The sequence below is a fragment of the Sturnira hondurensis genome, unplaced genomic scaffold (genome assembly GCF_014824575.4).
Source record: "Sturnira hondurensis isolate 20B ecotype Veracruz unplaced genomic scaffold, ASM1482457v3 Scaffold0017094, whole genome shotgun sequence".
Classification (NCBI taxonomy): domain Eukaryota; kingdom Metazoa; phylum Chordata; class Mammalia; order Chiroptera; family Phyllostomidae; genus Sturnira; species Sturnira hondurensis.
In genome coordinates, this window is record NW_028089725.1 from 119283 (window position 1) to 127379 (window position 8097).

The window sequence follows — 8097 nt, forward strand, 5'->3', positions numbered from 1 at the left end:
CTCAGTGGATTGAGCGTGGGCCTGGGAACCAAAAGACTGCAGTTCAATTCCCAGTCAGGACACATGCCTGGGTTGCAGGCCAGTTCCCATTGCTGGGAATGCATTGATATTTCTCTCCTTCTCTCCTTCCCTTCCCCTCTAAAGGTAAATAAATACAATCTTTTTTTAAAAAAAGAATTTCAGAAAAATAAATCTAAATAGTAAAACAGTGTGGTAGTTTGGGAATGATTAGTGTAAGGAGAGTTAGACCTTCACCAAAAATATATGCCACTGTATTAAAGGGTGGCAACAAAACTGATGTCCTTTCTCTGACTGGTGTGGCTCAGTGGGTTGGGCATCCTCTGGTCACCAGTTCAGTTCTGGTCAGGGCACTGTGGTCTCAGGACCTGTGAGAGACAACCTATCAATGTCTCTTTCCCTCTTTTTCTCCCTCCCTCCTTCCCTCCCTCCCTCCCTCTAGAAATAGATAAATAAAATCTTTTAAAAAAGAAAGAAAACTGATGTCCTTAATGATGGCTCAGAATCACTAAAAAATTTGTTATAATAAGTAACTTAATTAATTAATTTATTTATGCATGATTATTTATTATTGAACACTTGCCAAGTGCTAGTTTCTATGCTAGGTTCTGGGAATGCAGCCACCAACAAGACAGATGTGGTCTCAGCTCTCAAGGCTTTTCTAGTCTAAGGAATAAGCTCTGACCACCCCTTAAGGAGTCCATGGTGCACATGATTCCAGCCTTTGGGGACACAGAGGTGGGAGCAGTTTCAGAACACAAATGCAGGCTTTCCATGGGGGTGGTCCCAGAAAGGCCTTACGTCTTTTCATTTGTTTTCCTTTTTTTTCCACTTAAGAAGATAAGCAAGTCAGTATTACAAATAATTTAGTGCAAATAGGTTTAGTTCTGAGAGGGGCAAACCCTTTCTGTAAGCAATACTTAGCTCCTCAAGGGCTGCCAGAAGCCCTTTCCTTTGGGGAAATAGAACTGTTCTGCATCCCTCTTTCCACCCACCTCATCTTGGCTTACAAGGGAACATTTGGAAACAGGAGGCCTGTAGCTAGTGTAATATTCAAGAGTTGTGAGAATTTAGTGGATTTACCCAGGTTCAAGCTGAGGGCTGGATTTTGGAAACTTGAGACCTACTCTTCTACACATAGTTATTGCTGCTATCTGGGCAGAATGAGGGGTCAGGTTTAGGGTCTTGGTCACCTCTGAAAGATGAAGATGGGGGACTAGGCACTGGGGCAGGTATTAGGAGAAAGAGTAGAAGGTGCATGGAAAAGGTTAACTTCACATGAATGGTCCACAAGGCTTTGAAAAATTTCAGTCTAGCCCAACTCCAGAGAGCTAGCCTCCATGCCAACTTCAGCCACTGAGGCCTCAACATAGAAAGAAAAATATGGTTCAACTGCATATATGAAATGAATGGATTATTTTCTATTTTTATTTGTTATTAATCACTGCAACATTGCCATAGGAAACTCCCATGTCTCTTTCTTCTTACTGGTCATCAGAAACAGCCAACAGCAGTAAGAAACTGGTCCCTGTCTCATTTCCCCCAAGAGGCTTAAAACAATAAACGTGACCATGGCCAGTGTGGTTCAGATGGTTGAGCATTTTGACGCAAAGCAAAAAGTCTCTGGTTTGATTCCCGGTCAGGGCACATTGCCTGGGCTGCAGGTTCAGTCCTTGGTGGGCAAGGGGCAACTGATTGATGTTTCCCTCTCACATCAGTGTTTCTCTCCCTCTCTTTCTCCATCCATTCCTCTCTCTTTCAAAATACATACCTAAAATATCTTACAAATAATATAAAACAACAAGCATGTGTTACCTCAGAGTTTCTGTGGATCAGGAATTTGGGCTCAGGTTAGTTGAGTTCTTCTGGTTGCAATCAAGGTGTTGCCAGTGCTGCAGTTATATCAAGGCTTGAGTAGGGAAGGATCCACTCCTAAGGTCACTGTTATAGCTGTTGGTAGGCTTCAGGTCACCCCTGGCTGTTGAACACAGGCATCAATTCTTTGACACTTAGGTCAATCCTTAGGGCATCTTAGAACATGGCAGCTGGCTTCTGCAGGCCAAGCACAACCAAGAGAGTGACAGAGGACACCCCAGTAGAAGCTGAAATGTTTTTGTAATGTTATCTTGGAAGTAGCAACCTATCATTTCTGCCACATTCTATTTACTAAAAGGGAGCCAAAAATCTAGTGCACACTCAAGAGGAGGGGATTACACAAAGGCCTGACTACTGGGAAGTAGGAATCACTGGGGCTGTCCTGGAGGTTGTTTCCCACACTCCTAGCAAACTGTCATTGACCACACACATGCTTGTGAACAGTGTCTATCACATGTAACCTTCACTAGTTTTCCCCCTACTTCCAGGGTGAGGCAACCAAGATGGAATGCGAGGGCAACTTTTCTCGAAAGCCACCCCCCATCTGCCATGAATGAAAGTAAACAAGACTGAGACATGATCTGCTTGGGGAAGAGAGGTGGCCAATCCCTCAAGAGGGAAGGGCCATGAGCAGTGTCCAGTTTCTCAGAGGAAAAAGGCATTGAGCCCCCTCCTCCAGGGGCTTCTATTGAGAGAGAGAGAGAGAGAGAGAGAGAGAGAGTTGGCCAAAAAGTCCATGACATTTTTTCTGTATGATGGCTCTTACTACTACTTAGTTGTCTTTGACTTAATTTGATACAATTTTGTTAGATTGTATTGTGACAGCCGTCACATTAGTGTGCATTTAAAAAAGACTTATGAAGCCCTGGCTGCTATGGCTCAGTGGATTGAGAGCTGGCCTGTGAGCTGAGTAGAGGGGTTGTTGGCTCAATTTCTGGTCAGGACATGTGCCTGGATTGCAGGCCAGGTCTCCAGTTGGGGGCTTGTGAGAGGCAACTGATTGATGTATCTTCTCATACATTGATGGTTCTCTCCCTCTCTTTCTCCCTTCCTTCCCCTCTCTCTAAAAGTAAATAAATAAAATCTTTAAAAAATTTTTAAAAATCTTATTAAAATTGGTAAATTTTCGTGCAGCCATTTTAATATTGAAGATGAGGAAGATATGCAACATTTTTGGTGTATTATTTTATTTTTTTAAATATTTCATTTATTTATCTTTAGAGAGGAAGGGAAGGAGAGAGGGAGAGAAATATCAATGTATTGTTGCCTCTTGTGCATCCCCTGCTGGTTATTGGCCTGCGGCCCAGGCACGTGCCTGGACTGGGAATCGAACTGCAATCCTTTGGTTCACGGGCCCAGGCTTAATCCACTGAGCTACGCCAGCCAGGGCTCTATTATTTTAAGAAAGGTGAAAATACAACTGAAACGCAAAAAAAAAAAAAAAAAGAATTGTGCAGTGTATGGAGAAGGTGTTGTGACTGATCAGATGTGTCAAAAGTGGTTTATGAATTTTCTTGGTACTATTGACATTTTGGCCAAATAATTCTTTGCTGTGGGGCTGTCTTACGCATTGGAAGATGTTTAGCAGCACCCCTGGCCTCTACTCACTAGAAACCAATAGCAGGAGATAGCCGACATACTGAAAATATCCAAGTTAATAAAGTTATTGGTGAAAATGAAAAACATCTTTTATTCTATGGAAAAAAAGTAATGGACTTTATGAAGCCAACCCGATATTTTAAAAGTAAAAATATCACTATATTTATTTTCCTGCAAATAACTTTTCTATCACTTCAACACTTCCTCTTCAAAATGAAAAGAACAACAAGAAAAAGTCCTGAATCTTAGAATTAGATAACTTGGCCTTTTCTCTTCATATCCTCTCCCAGTTCAAAAGGCTTGCATCTCTTAATGGCCAGCATTATCTTGAACCTGAATTAGGTTCAACACATTCATGTCTCAGCACAATATTTGTAAAGTCAGAAACTCTTTGGATACTGAGAAGTTTCCCACAGACTTTTTTTCATGCCAACTTCTTTATGCCACTCTTTACCCCTTTCCCAATCACTTCTCCACGGGCCTCAGTTTCTTTATCTGTAAAATGAGCATATAGGATAAGATGGTCTTTAAGGTCCCTTCCAGAGCTACCCCTCAATGAGTACGTGATTCTACTATGCATGGGATGCATGCTTGTGAGCATGGGTTCATACCTGCATTAAAATTTGCCTTTCCCAGGCTGTGAACTTCCCACTAAGCTGGGAATTCCTTGGCTCTCCTGCTCTTTCTACCACACTCCTCAGCTATATGCTGGATTCCCTTCCTGGAGGGCAAAGAGGCAAAAAAGTGGCATAAAGCACCCTCTTCCAGCAAGCCTAACATCCTTTCTTTTCAGGAAGGGAGAAATTGTGTAGGTATTGATGAGGAACAGAGTTATTTTCAACATTTCAAAAAGCCAATCGGAATTTGTACTTTTCCTTACACGTGCCCAGTAAGTGTGGTTTGGCCTGAGGTAAACATTTTCACCCCATTAACTTGATGTAACTGCTGCCCAAAGCAAAGAAACTTAGTTAGCCAGGCCACCCCTTCAGCCAGCTAAGGGTTCTGCTCCCTGGGGAAGCAGATGTCACAGAATCACAGGATTTGAGAGCTGGAAGGAACCTCAGAGTCTTGGGAATTTTCACACATTGATGACTGTTGCTACTACAGACACCATATTGGTTATCTGTTGCTGCATAACTAATCACCCCCGAATTTAGCAGCTTACAACAACAAATATTTATTATCTCACAGTTTCTGAGTCAAAAGTCCAGGAGCAGGCCTCAGTTCCTCACCATGTGGGCTTCTCCACAGGGCTGATCATAACAAGCTGCTGGCTTCCTCAAGAGTGATGGGGGCAGGGGTGAGGGATAGGTAGCAGAGAAAGAGAGAAGCTATAGTGCCCGCTTTTTTTTGATAGTCTTAAATTGTTTATTAGGAAAACACTTTACAAATATTACTTTCAGTGGTAATGATGGAGCTGGAGGGTATTGTGCCTTCTCCAAGGTGCACTCAAGAACCCCCAACAGTGTGCTAGGACTGTGGTTCTCTCCAAGGCAATGGCTCTTGCTGCTTACAGATGGCAGCCCTCATATCTCCCTGTGTAGGACTGGTTTGCTGATTCACTGAGTGTCAGGTTTTCTTCTGATAGCCTCAGGGAATGGATCAATGAGGATAACCTCAAAGAATTTGTACATGGACTCTTCCCCAATCCAGTAATAATTCAAGACTCTCAGAGCCCCACAGTGGTGTCCAGCTGACTCCTTAGCAACAGACTGAAGGAAGGCTCCAAGCAAACTTTAGCTGGTTAACACCGTGAGGGACAGGATTGTTGTAGGTCAAACCCTTAGGAACTAGGCTTTGGCTACCACAGTGCAGCACAGGCGAATCCGGTATGTGACATAATCTTGCTTGGCCTTGTATCCCAGCCTGCAAGCTTTATCGGGCCTGGGGGCGGGGGTGGGGGGAGGGGGGAGGCGGCGACAGGAGGCTCCCTGTGGAGCATAGAGAGCTTGCCCAAGTGCCAGCAGCACACCTTGAGAAGAAAGTGCCTTACATCAGGCTGTTTCTTCCTCCATAGCTACTGGATGTACCTGTAAGTGCCCATCTTGGCTTACCTAATGGCTGCAGCCAGACAGAAAGGGAGAGAAGCTGTAGTGTCTTATCATACACTTACATCATCACAAGTGCATAATTCAGTAGCTTTTGTTATAGTCACAGAATTGTGCAACCATCAACACAATCAAGTTTAGAAAATTTTATTACCCCAAAGAAACCCCACATCTTTTAGCTATAATCCCACAATCATCTTGTATTTGACTGTCCAGGCTGCCATAACAAAATATCACAGACTGGGTGGCCTAAACTACAGGCATTTATTCCTCACAGTTTTGGAAACTGAGAATTCCAAGATCAAGGTATCAACTAACTGGGTTCCTGGTGAGAGCTCTCTCTTCTTGGCTTGCAGACAGCCAACTTCTTACTGTGTTTCGTAAGACAAAGGAGAGGGAAGGGAAGAGGAAGGAGAAGAGAGAGGGGTAGAGAGAGAGAGAGAGGAAGGAAGAATGAGAGAATTTTGGTGTCTTTTCCTCTTCTTATAAGGGTATCAGGCCTGTCAGATTAAGGCCCCACTTTTATTACCTTGTTTAGCCTTTATCACCCTCTTCCCATCCTTATTTCCAAATACAGTCACACTGGGAATTAGAGCTTCAACATATTAATTGGGGTGGGGATGCATTCAGTCCATAATATTTCCTATCTTCCCATCCCTAGGCAACCACTAATATACTTCCCACTTGTATAGATGACCCATTTGGGGCATTTCATATAAATGGAATCATATAGTGTGTGATTGACCTCTTTCACTCAACGTCACGTTTTCAAGGTTCATACATGTTGTAGCATACATCAGTACTTCATTCCTTTTTATTCAGAATAATACTCCATTTTATGGATACACCATGTTTATTTATCCACTCACCAGTTTATGGATATTTGGGTTGTTTCCACTTTTGGATTATTATAAACAATGCTTCTATGAATATCATGTATGAGATATTTGAGGAATATGCTTTTAAAAAATCATTTATTTATTTATTTTTAGAGCGAGGATATGGGAGAGAGAAAGAAAGGAGAGAATCATCAGTGTGTGGTTGTTTCCTGTGTGCCCCCCAGAGGGGACCTGGCCCACAACCCAGGCATGTGCCCTGCCTGGGAATCCAACTGGCAACACTTTGCTTCACAGACCCACACTCAATCCACTGAGCCACACCAGCCAGGGCTTGGGGAACGCGCTTTTATTTCGTGGGGGTATACCTAGCAGTGGAGTTGCCGGACCACAGCACTCTGTGTTTAACTATTTGAGAAACTAAAGCAGATGCATCATTTTACATTCCTGTCAGCTGTGTGTGAGGGTTCCAATCTTTTCATATCTTTGCAAACATTTGATAATTATTTGTCTTTTTTATTATAGCCATTCTAGTGTGTGTTAAACGGTATCTTTGGGTATTTATTTACTTATTTTTTTAAAGATTGTGAGGACTTCCACCAAGATAGAGACACAGGTGGAAACACTGTGCCTTCTCCCACAACCAAGTTTGAATACAACAAAGGTTTGGAGAACAAAGACACAGCCAAAGAACAGAAAATTGAATTATACAGAAGTCCGACAACAACGAACCGTTCAACCAGGACCGGTAAGAGGGGTGGAGTCAGCAGCGGAACTGGGTCGGGCAGGACAGATCCCCCGACCTGGACACGCAGGCAGCCCGGAACCAGTCGGGGTGTGGGGCAGACTGACCGCGGTCGCACATTCGCGCACAGTGAGATGGACCACGCAAGCCCCAGGGGGTGAACCCAGTGGTGGAGGGCTGACAGTGGTGGCACACTCGAGTGCAGTGGGACGAAACTCGCGAGCCCCGGTGATGGTGGCAGCTGCCGCACCTGTGGGGGTAACAGCGGGAGGCAGCAGACAGGACGCCATTGCTCCTCTTTGACCCCGCCCCCACATACAAGGTCACAGCCCAGCAACTGAGTTGCCCTGCTCTGGTGAACACCTAGGGCTCCGATCGTGCTATGGAACAGGCATGAACAGCCCGAAAGATGGCGCAAGAAGAACTCAAAGTCCCAGAGCCAATAACTCTCAGCGACCAAGAAATTGCCAGCCTCTCAGAAGCACAATTCAGGACACTATTTCTCAGGATGCTCACAGAACTGGTAGATTATAGTCACAAATTAGAGGAACATATGAAGGCTAAACTAATTGAAATGAAGGGAGATGTCCAGGAAACCAAAGGCGATGGAAAGGAAACTGAGACTCAAATCAATGGAATGGACCAGAAGGAAGAACGAAACATCCCACCAGAAAGGAATGAAGAAATGAGAATTCAAAAAAATGAGGAGAGGCTTAGGAACCTCCAGGACATCTTTAAACGTTCCAACATCCGGATTATAGGGGTACCAGAAGGGGGAAAGAAACAGCCACGAGTGGAAAACTTATTTGAACAAATAATAAAGGAGAACTTCCCCAGTCTGGCAAAGGAAATAGACTTCCAGGAAATCCAGGAAGCTCAGAGAGTGCCAAAGAAGTTGGACCCAAGAAGGAACACACCAAGGCACATCATAATTACATTAGCCAAGACCAAAATGAAGGAGAGAATCCTAGAAGCA

The 8097-nt window shown here is 43.9% G+C and overlaps 1 pseudogene; it reads right to left on the minus strand.

Annotated features, from left to right (window-relative positions):
- Positions 1-4891: 4891 nt before the first annotated feature.
- LOC119001757 (60S ribosomal protein L15-like) lies at positions 4892-5536 on the minus strand (annotated as a pseudogene).
- Positions 5537-8097: the final 2561 nt, after the last annotated feature.